Source organism: Lissotriton vulgaris, chromosome 3_1, assembly GCF_964263255.1.
Source record: "Lissotriton vulgaris chromosome 3_1, aLisVul1.2, whole genome shotgun sequence".
Classification (NCBI taxonomy): Eukaryota; Metazoa; Chordata; class Amphibia; order Caudata; family Salamandridae; genus Lissotriton; species Lissotriton vulgaris.
In genome coordinates, this window is record NC_141689.1 from 244397194 (window position 1) to 244409188 (window position 11995).

The 11995-nt window shown below is 41.6% G+C and overlaps 1 protein-coding gene across 1 annotated transcript in view; it reads right to left on the reverse strand.

Moving 5' to 3' along the window:
* The window catches only part of ZBTB7C (zinc finger and BTB domain containing 7C), a 366470-nt gene extending 354944 nt beyond the window's left edge, over nt 1–11526 (reverse strand). Inside the window, exon 1 of the mRNA XM_086960363.1 lies at nt 11468–11526. The gene's annotated coding sequence lies outside the window, so the exon portion shown is untranslated. The remainder of the gene's footprint in view (nt 1–11467) is intronic.
* Nucleotides 11527–11995: the final 469 nt, after the last annotated feature.

The following is an 11995-nucleotide window of genomic DNA, read 5'->3' on the forward strand; positions in this document are numbered from 1 at the left end:
GGGTAGCATATCAAACCATCATTTTTTTGCCCACTCTGCCATCTCAGATAAGACACAGCCATATGCGAATCAGCCTTTATCCTACTCTAATATAAACAGTCGAGCCTGAACTGCCACGTTAGGCCCTCTTTTAACCAGAAGACAAGCAGCATAAGACAGGTTTCGACCTAGTTGGACATCTTTAGGTTCAGTACTGATTTGCATGAGGTGGACGTTTGTATAGAATGGAACAGTTAGCGAAAAACGATGTGTCGAAATCCTATCCAGAGAAATTGCGAGCGGCCATACTATTTGCAAGCATTCATCTCATCATCTTTTGTATGATTGATGTAAGTATTTCCTTCAAACTATGATGATTTTTCCTCTTCATCCTTGGGTTGATTCTGTGGACCTTATTTTAATGGCCGCCATCGTTGCGGGATGGATACTGACCGACATGTATTCATGATCTGACCCCAGTGCTCGACGTTTGAAAAGATGCCAATTTCTATTGCATCTTGTGCAGCGGCCCGGAAAAGGGCCACAGCACAAGCCACAACAGAAATAGGCATGTTTGAAACATCCATGCACTATGTGCCAGGCACCATGAAGTTCCTGGCACAGACTCCATGGATGTTTGGGGTGCAGCAGATGTGCCCCCAACCCCCATAACTGAGGCCAACAGGGGATGGGGGCCCTGCAGACCCCCAAAGTCTCTATTAATCTGCCTGTATATGGTGTAACAGACATTGTAATCCCCACAGTGGTGCCTGAGCAGGCACCGCCCCTATTGTAGGTTTTACGTCTGACCGCTGCCCCAACGGGCTCCTTCACCCGTCGGAAATGCAGTCCCTATGACGGATGCCTCAAATCCGGCGGTCAGACCGCTTCTATGATGGAGGTGGGACCGCCACAGACAGGCTGTCGTTGGCGGTCTCTCCGCCATCGTAATGACGATCTGTATGTCTAAGACATTCAAATCAGACTCAGCTTTATTTGACCTATGGACAGGAGGGATGCTCTGTCTGATCATTTGTGCACTAAAAGTTCCAGACAGTAGGGATGAGGGGGGAATGTGTTTTATTTGAAATATTCTATTTACTGACAGTTTAAATGTCGTTATGGATCAGTTTTCCGGTTTTACCCTAAAATGTTAAACAAGCAATCAATATTTGAATTTTTCATTGATTATACAATTTTGGTATTTTGTTTTCAATTTCCAACAAAGGAAGGCCTTGTAGAAAGTGTCTCATTTTTTTTCTTAGCACACCAACATTGAAGTGTTGAGTTGAAATTCAGAGAACATTTTATTGCCAATAAATGGAAGATGAAGAGTAGAGATAATTTTGCAGAAGGTAGTCCTTAGTTTGGGCATAGTGAATATCTATTTTACTAAGGCTCCTTCTTTGGATATGTAGGGAATACGTATACAGTGCTTAGGTATTATTCCTAATATAATCCTTCCTTGGCCATTAGCTAAGATCAAGCGGTGTATATGAATATTGCTCTAAATATCACACAAACAGTGGGACGTTGCATTCCACCAGGGTTATTATTTAACACATTTGCAGTTCTGTCTTCATGGCAGCCTTATAACGAGTTTCATGAGACGTGAGAAACAATGTATAATATAGAGCACACAGCAAGAGTTCATATACCATAGAGACAAGGCTAGATATGCTTGCTGTGTCTCCAATAGTGAAAATGCATGGATGCTTTTATTTAAAAAACACAATACATCTGCTCTTCACTACACCTTTGTCTGCTGATTAATGTAAGATTGAGTATGTTTCCTTTCAGGCATAATCAGAGGGCAACTCACCATCAATATTGGTCTTGCCGGGTCACTGGAGGACAGCAGCCTGCCTACAGGGCGAGAGGATTCACAGCACATCCGCACTGACACAAGCTCTGAAGGAGCAGCACAATGTGTTCTAAAAAGCAAGAGCCTGGTTTGCTGCCTCATAGAAATTTAGGATCTAAAGTATTACCATATTTCAGGTGTTACTCATAAAAAAAGGTCAGTACAACCCATGGACATATAGGGGTCAGCAGGGGTCGCAGCGCGACCCCTGACTAGCCCTTTGCTACCCCTAGCACTGCTTTTGCAACCTCTGGCCTCAGAAGTGGCAAATTCTGTGCCAGGAACACTATGGCAGCTTGAGCTCCACTTTCTTTATTTTCTGCCACTTTTTTTATTACACTAAGACTGAATAAATACAACATATTAATCCCTAATACTGTAATAAAAATAGAGGGCCTCATTTATGAGGTTTTGACGTAGGGCAGCGCCACAAGGAATCTTGCTGCGCTGCCCAATGTCAAAACAAAAGGGCAGGAATGTGCTGTATCTATGAGATATGGTGCATTCCTGTCCTTTACCCCTGCGCTGGCGCACAATTGACTACCATGAGCCAATGCAGGCATCCTTGCACCACGGTGCAAAGGTGCCTGCATTGCTGGGCTGATTGTGTTTTTTGCAGGAAGGGACACCTTCCTGCACAACATCAATCAATCCAGGCGATTTCCTTTTTCTATGCATTCTGCAGCACACATAGAACAAGCATTGGCATAGCCAATAGGTCTCGCCTTTGGGACCTTATAAGTGTTTAGCCGTGCAACAGTTGATGTTGTTGCACGAAGGATATTGTGCTGCATAACTAAATACTTATAAGCCCCCAAAGGCAAGAACTATTGGCTATGCACATGCTTGTCTTTTTTTTCTTTTTTTTTTTCTTGCAACAAACTTATTTTGCTGTAGCTGGAATTGCTAGGCTAGATCCTGAGGCTGCTGACTTTTGTGCACGCTGTAGATCCTTTCATGCAGATTTTTATCATATGATGTGGGACTGTGGGGAAGGATCACAGTTTAGGATAGAAAGTCCTCTCTTTAATAAATGACTTTTCAGGCACCTATCTCCGAGTCCTTCTGAGTAAAGCTTTGTTTGTTGGATAAGTTACGTAGAACTAAGGATAATAAAAAAACTTGTAATTTCATAGATTTAGCACCTTTTTTTTGGTAAGCATAAGATTGCAATCCCAGCAACCAGCCTCCAAACACACACAGTGCTTCACAGGTCTTTTATAGACCATTTGCTTATTAATGAGGCTTTGTTGTTTTTCTCCCCCTTTGTAGAGCCTCTGCAGCTCCACTCTGCCTATTTGTTGAAGAATTACTCCCCCCGAAATGTTTTCTTAGGCCCCTCGAAATTTGGCCCTTCTTGCGCCTCTGAGGAGGGTGTATGGCATTGTCCATACATATCTTTATGTAGGCCACACCCCTTTAAGAGGGTTGCCCCGCCACTTTTAGATTACCCCCAGTTTCTTTTCCCACTTAATGCCCTGTCTACAAGGGATGCCCAGCTGAAGATGTCCCTACTCTGCCGTGACGTTCTCACTGACTACAATACAGTCTCCTTGTTCTAATGTTCATTGAATACAATTATGCTACAGTGCACCTGTCTATGGGGACTAGATTTATGGAAAAGAAAGGAGAGCTCGCTGTACTTCTTTATGAAATATTGAACTGGTAAAAAATAAACATTACTGTCTGCCGTAAAACGCAGCATGGGGGTCACAAGGCCAACTACAATGAGCATGAGCACGAGCGGCAAAGACGTTCTCAGTGTGAACTCAGTGCACCAACGATAATCAGCGGATTAACCTTTGAAGTGCCCATTCACTCGTGCCTTTAGTAATGATTCTGCAGTCACAGCAGCAGTTGCGGGTGAAAAGACCAACATGTCGGAATAATTACAATGAGGTCCCTGTCTTATACACACAAAGCACTCACTAACATATTCGGGCACTCTCACACTCATCGAAAACTTGGAAACGTGCCTTATCACAGTAACCCAGATGCACATAAAATTCATAAACGACAAATGCAAGATGCTCACCACCTTCGATCTGTTCATCTTACACACACAAACCAAAATAGCAGACAACGAACTATAATCTCTCCCATCAACATCCCTTTATCAGACAGTCTGTAAAAGCACAAGTGCCAGAGGCACTCCTGAGTGGGATTTAATGTAATAAGCGTGCACACTAAATGTCAGCAGTGCATCTGATGGTAATCTAATACACTGGTGAGTTATAGGCCTGCCCCTCGCCCGGATTGCAAGAACCAGCCACAGGACGAAGTAAACAAGCCCCCCTCGTGGGCAGTTTGCACAAACACATCAAAGAAAACAAGCGCACGTGCCTCGTGCTCACAAGTGGGGGGAGTGTGGCCAACAGCAGGGACACGCAGCGTTTCCCTTGCGGGAGCGAACACGATAATTGCTACCAGCTGGTGCCGCTCGCTCCAGCAAGGGACTCGCCAAATGTGCACACGTTGCCATTGAAAGCAATGCAGCGCGTGCACATTTTAGGGCAAAAACCAAACCGATTTCAAGAGGCCTCCTCCTAAGCAGCGCATGCGCGCTTCGTAAGGAGACCTAAACAGGAAAAAACTAGGAGAAATTATATTCTAACGCATTCCCAGGGTTCTGATATCTCGTAAATCTGGGAATGTGTCAGATTCCATGGGTATTGCCTGGGAACACACACAGCAACACCCATGGATCACCCTTTTCCCACAGAATTTTGCATGACAGGGGTACATGTTTACAAGGCCATGAAAAGCCATGTAAAGTGGCTTTACGTGGCCTTATAAATATGCCGGGGCACATGTGATGACTTCCACGGTGCAACCTCTTTTTATCAAAAATAGTTAGAATATTGTATTGTAAAATTGATTATTTGCCACCATTTTATATATATATATATATACATACATATATATACCAGTATCAAATGTTTTAATATATGCTTTTAATATGACATATGTAAGGTCAATATTTTCTTTCGATGTCATAACCAGCATTTATGCATTACATACACAGGTTACTATCATCATGCACTTCTAGCACTTTTTAGTTTCCCTCTGAATGCATCTTTGCACACAATATAATCACTCCACGAATTACAGACTGTGGTTCAATGAATTTTGTAATTTGCACTTCCAATTTTACCCGCACTCCCGTTGTTTACAAGTCGCTACTTTGCACATAGCATAATGTTTTCACAGGGATTTATCCCGAAATAGCTATGGAAATTACACAAAATAGACGGTTTTTAACTAAAAATGTCTGTTCATTATTTTCCATCATGTTAAGTTATTATTTCATTGCAAATGTAACTTATTTGGTATATTATCATATGCTTTCATCAACATTGTAGAGTCTTTTCTCTACCTTCATGATCATGTGACCTGTTCGAAAATTGGCGGGGAGGCGGGCTTCACTGCATTATAAATACAGAACAAAATCATTGGGTCATTGCATGTGAACAAGGGCTTTGTAAGCCCGAAACGCGTCTTGCCCTCTTGCCTACCAACCTTTCTTGCAATAAAAGACCTGTGAATTGTGAGATGTGGTCCGTCTCCTGTTTGCCTCGCTGGTCCTGGATTGCGCTGGGATTGGAAGTGGCGTTTCTGGGAGTCTGCGCATATATATATATATATATATATATATATATATATATATATATATATATATATATATATATATATATATATATATATATATATATATATATATATATATATATATATATATATATATATATATATATATATATATATATATATATATATATATATATATATATATATATATATATATATATATAATATATTCCTACTGAAAACTCCAAAACCCTTGGAGAAGGTTGGGCAGCTGAAAGCATGCGCTCGATCCAATTTCGGCTCCTGCTTTTAGCAGAGGTTTTCTAAAGCATTTATCCCCTTACCTTGACTAGAAGCAGGGGTCCCTATTTTGACAAAGGAACCAACCCCATTTCAAACACAGGCAAAACCCGATATGCATGGTTTTGTTAAAAAAATAAAAAGGTAATGTAATGCAAGTCAGTGCATAGCGCTATCTAGAGTTACCTAGCATCAGGTAGGAGTTACATGGGTGGAGCAGGGGTATTCCTTTACATCTGCCGATGTATTGTAGTGCAAACCCATATATACAAAGATTTGTAAACATCGGTTTGCACCAACCCAAGATGTTGCAACGTGGAGAAATATCTTTATTTCTCCTTGTTTTTTCCTCTTTGTGTGCACTCATACTAAGAGGAAATAGTATCAAAGGATAGCTTTTGTGCAGAAATGTGTTCCTTCCTGCACACAAACTATCCTGACCACAGTGCTGGCGTCTTTGCAACTTGAGACAGGGGTACCTGCACTGGCACTAGACAGCCACAAGTGTGTCAGCACTAGGAGAGAGCAGGAACTGTGCCATATCTATGTAAAAAAAGAGCATTTCTGCTCTCTCTCCCTTTCATGCAACCCATCAACTTCCCTTGATGCACTGCGCTGCGTGAAATGTTAGTGAATATACCCCTATGTAGGTCATCTTCAAAGTACAAATTCTTGATATTTGTCATTGGGAATCACTGATGGTGCAACATCTCCTCAAGTCCTGGGGCTTATGATATTGCTTCCTGAATTTGTATTTATGTCTATATTTGCGATGTACAGAGACCATAATCCTTTGCCATCCATTAAGCCTGAATGCAAAGCCTTATTCGAAAAGTTGGAGCAACGTGGATTGGCAGGGCACATATGCATTACACAGACACCATCTAGGAGTCAGGCACTTGATGTTTTCAATGATTCACCAGCAGAGCTTTGGGTCATATGAGCTTTGTGGCAGAAGGAAGCAGGCATCCAGGGTGAACAACCCAGAGGGCCCTTAAGACATCTCGAGGTGAGAACGTTGCCTGGAGATTAAGTACCTATAATTATAGTAACGTAATGCAAAACCTGTGGTCGGTGTGTTCATGCTCAGCCTTTGATAAAACACCTAGTGGGAAGCCATACAAACTGAAAAAGAAACTAAATTCAAGACACATCCTTTCAACTTTGAACTTATTACCACGAAAGGTCACCTGAAAGAACATGGAGCAACCTATCAGAAACAGCAAACACAGACACCTCTTCTCCCCAGTAGACATTCAAATATAGATAGTTTAAGAGATGTTAGCAGTTTTACTTCCAGAGCCCCTTGGAGGTCAGCTGTTTGTTTATAGCAAATACAAAAATAATGAGAGCACAATCAGAAGTGCAGGAATGTTTAAAGAATTAGTGTGAGAAGGACACCAGATTGCAGGTTTTAGTAGGCCTGAGCGGAATTTAAATTTCGCCGGAGTAATCAGCTTAATTCTGCATTACTCCTTTATGCGCAATTACTGATAATATCATGATTACGCGCGCTAGCATAATTAGATATAATCTGGAGGAGAAAATCCTACCCAAGAGCACATTTAGCGAGTGTGAGAGGCTGCTCATGCTGCTGTTCAGGTTATGTTCCATTTAGTGTTATTTTCTTAGCACAAAATACACTCCTGAATCCACTTTCGATGCGAGGGTGCATTTTGTGCTAAGAAACTAGCCACAAATGCTGGGAGTAAGTTGGGGGGAAAATCCTTCCCCAAGTGCACATTTTGTGAGTGGCTGCTCATGCTCCCTGTGTATTTTCTTTGTTGCTTTTAGCACTATTTCCTAGCATAAGTTTCATCCTTTCGTCCATTTTGACACACAGGGTGATTTTTTTCGCTAAAGAAATAACTCTAAATGCAGAATTTGTGTTCTCAAGTAATTCTGTGTAATCTCGCAGAATTGTTGGTGCTACTCCCACCCCTAGCCTTTAGACCCATCCCGCTGAGTAAGGATGTGGTGGAGTAAAGGCTTCAAAAGGTGAAAGCTCAGCATCATGTTCTGTGTATGATTTAGAGTTGAAGTAATTGATGGGTCCACAACCCTTGTGAACTGACAGGACAGTCACTAAAATCATAAGAGTTCAAACTGCGAGGGGGATCTGGGCACTGCAATATCAAGTGCAGTTTCATTATATGATTTCTGTGATCTGGCTGGAAAAACAAGCCCATGTCTAGATTTATTGTTGTGTTAATGTTTCATGATTTTTTAAAACATATTTTTTAGAAGTAAACACCGGAAAGAGATTTGCTGATCAGCAGAGAATTCTCTACTATATAAATTACTAGTACTGCAATCTGAACAACGTGTTAAAGGGTTTAAATATTTTTTGTAGAAATATTACACAGTTAATACAAATAATATCACCTGGCCATTGATGGATCCCCCTTGCAGAATGAGAAAGATCCCCCCCGAGTCTCCAATATACCACAAATATCCAGAGGCTTTGGGCTGAATGGGGGGAGCATTGAAGAGATGGTGACCCCCCCCCCCCCCGCACTCCAGGGGCTTGTGGCATGCCCCTGCAATGTATGGCTCTAAAATACTAACAATTTTTGTTAATGTTTTGCTCACAGAAGAGTACCTAACAATTAGAATACTAATATTTTCTGCAGGGGAAATTTGCAACTTGTGCTTCCCTCTGGAAATGAAGATATTCTTCTTCTGTTCTAGAGCTACCTGCCCCTTGGACCTAAGTGAGACAACTCAGGGTGATGGATGAAAATGATGGAGTCAGTCTTAACCTCTGTTACGGAGCCGTGACTGACGGCGACCAAACATTTGAAAATAAGTCATGGCCTGATTCCAAAAGTTGATTCATCCTTGTCCGCCCTAAACAGAAGCACACATTGTGAAGTGTGTTGCCTAGTAATAGGCTGATATAATGATCTGTCAATGAAATTATTAGCAAGAATAAGTCATTGTTGATAACTCTATTCTGGAGGTGCAACGCCCTGAAGAGTAAAGCTGAATGGCTGTATTTACAATCCACATTTTTCTTGTAATCACTCTTCAATTCGCAGCATTGATCTTTTAATTCCCCTCCTCTTTTACCCGGCTTAATCAAAACACAGTTGTTAAAATATGCATGACGATAAAACATTTTTTTTAAAAAGAGCAATACAATGCACATGACTCAAAAGTGAATGGAAATCATTAAAGGACTTCAAGTTACCGTCAGCAAGATTCCTCCATAAGGTAAGCAGCTGCTGACATCTATGGGCAAACAGCAGGTCACATTTGAATCCTGATAAAGCCAGCTCGGGCTTTCATCCTTCAGATGTTTTTAAAATGACTACCAGCAAATTGGGTAACACTACAACCAATTGTTCTTAAAAGACTGCAATGAACTTTGGTATTGGTATTGGGTACTATAAGAAAACAATATATTATATAATGAAGAGTTATTAGAATAGTTAAGAACTCGGTCTACCAGCTTCAGAAACTTCAGCTGATCCAGAACCAGGCCGCTCGTCTGGTGTTCCACCAACCCAAACACCAGCACGTTTCCCACCTTCTGAGGAGCCTTCATTGGCTCCCAGTGGCTAAACGGTGCTCCTTCAAACTCGGTTGCACCCTATTCAAATCCCTGCATAACCACGCCCCTGAGTTGATTTCCTCCAAGCTTAAGCAATACTTTCCAACCCGCAATTTACGATCTTCCGCTGACAATCTTCTATGCATTCCATCAATCCGCCGTAAAAAACACGGTGGTCTACGCTTCTCTTTTTTAGGCCCTTCCTTCTGGAACTCCCTCCCTTCCTCCTTTCGCCATTGTCCCTCATATGAGTTGTTCCGAAAAACCCTGAAAACCCACCTTTTCAAGGCGGCCTTTGAGTAACACATCTGCCCTGGCTAGCTATGTTTGTTATGAGCGCCAAGAAACCGTCTCGGTGTACGTGCGCGGTATAAACTTTTTAACATAACATAACATAACACATATGCTGGGGTAAGTAGGATGGTGAACACCATGTTCTTCACATGCAGCACCCACTGTGTCTGACAGCTGGAAAGGCTGAAGTGCAGGAAGAAGAGTTACACTTTGAATCAGAGCTTTGGCTATCAGGATCCATTCAAAAATATAAAGACACAGAAAGACTATGATTGAGAGAGGCAACAGGAAGAAAGAGACTGAACTAGTGAGCCAGTCTATGGAAGCTTCCAGACACAAAGCCTGATTGTCCACTCACCATCCCCCATCCAGCCAGCCTGTTGATGATCATCCCAGAGCCCTCCTTCACTGCTCACAAAGGCTAAGGGCCTCATTAAGAGTTTGGCGGTGTGGTAGCGGGACCGCCCCGCTCCAGCACCACCAAACCCGTGGTGGAACCACCCGCCAGATTCAGTGTTTTCTCCTGTCTGGTGAGCGGTTCTTTGGCATTCCCATAGTGGTGCCTATTAAATAGGCACCACAACAGGAAAAATCAAAATAAGTAACAGCAAGGCATGGACTGCCCCAGTCCATGCCTTGAACCCAGATGCATGAACACAGAGGGGCACAACATGTGCCCCCCTGCATGCATACCATGGGGCAGAGTCACAAGTGTTTCCTCAGCGCCACACTTTTAATGGCGTTCGCACTGCAATGAAAAGTGTAGTGGTGAGGAAACTCGTAATATGCTTGGGAGGGCTGCAGCAGCACTGCCAAGCATTTTGCGTCTTCAAAATTGCCACGCCACCTCCAGGGATCTCTTACCCCTGGCGGTTACGGTAGTCCAAGGGTGGCCTGACCGCCCTGGTTGGAATACGACGGTTGGTAGACTGCAACACCGGCACCCTCGCAAACTCTGAAGGTCCATGGACTGCCAGATTCATAATGAGGCCCTAAGATTGCCCAGCAAAACAAGTTCAGTGCATCCTTCCCTGCAGGTTTGAAGCATTCTGGCATTAGAACCATGAGTCATACAGCATAACTGGTTGCAAAAAGCAGGAGCTAGTTTTTAGCTGAATTTACTTCAAAAACAATTTCCATCCATCTATTTATCTGTAACTAGAAAGCAGGCACAATTACACTGTCTCAAGAGGCTTGGATAAAGAAGGAAACCTAACTGGTTGTGACTTCCATAAAAATACTATCCTAGTCCAAAAGAAAGCATGCGAGCCATCTGTCTGCTGTGGCAAAATGAGACTTTATCGAGTTCACAGGATACAAGTCCAGCAGCAGCAAAGAATGGTGGCAAAAGGCCACTTGCATGAAGAAATGAGAGGAACTAAAAGTGTGTGTTTGAAAATGTAGGTGACCCTGGTCGCAACACTATTAAATGAAGCATGAAGAACTATGAAACCCTCTTAAGATAATCAAGGTGGTAATTATAACACATACAAACACAGAAGAACTCAGTTGAGGACAGTAATGCTGTTTGAAAAGTCTATACTGTGCTTAATTCCTTTAATGAGCTTGTCAGTTCGGAAAGAGACTTATAGACCAGAATGATAAAACAGTAACTTTTTGATAAGACATTGCCAAGTTCTGTCCTGGCAGATTTAATGTTTCTGGCTACTTCATCAATTCTTACATTTTACCTCATTGTCGTTCTATGATTATTTTTTAGGCCTCTCGAATTTCATTTTACACAGAATTAATGCTATCAATGTTTCATGTATTTCAAATATTAGGTACATGATAAGGACATGCAGAGAAGCAAATATAAATGTAGCATTTATGTATGAATAATATATAAAACGCATAGATTATCGATAAAATATTTGTATACTCACAGTTACCTTCTTGCCTTTGTCTCAATCTTAAGGGGAGGAGTCTTACACTCAAACATTTCCTGAAAATAATTGTGACAAATATGTTAAGAACTGCATTTAGTGAGATCTAACAAGCAATGGCAAACACCTGGTGATGTTTATTCCCTGAATTCTACAATGTTCTGAACATATTGTTGCTCACGCATGTGCTGTAACATGTGAAAGATATTTAAGCTATACCTCTAACAAAGTACTTGTGGAAATTTCATTAGGGAGAAAGTTGGTATTAGAAAGCTTTCATGAAATTCAGAGGTAAATCAGCCTCAACATTTACTAAACCAAACACTGATCTAAGTTTTAATGTAGGTTAATTATGGATGATATAATATGATTCATTTGATTGGAACAGCCAAATTGAAGTTAACCATAATGCCGAAGAGAGAACATCCTTTTGTGTTGAATATGTTGACATAACATTCCAAGGTTTTTACATCTGCGTACATTTCCCCAAATCTGGTGTTTATAACCCATTTATTTCATTTGAACCAT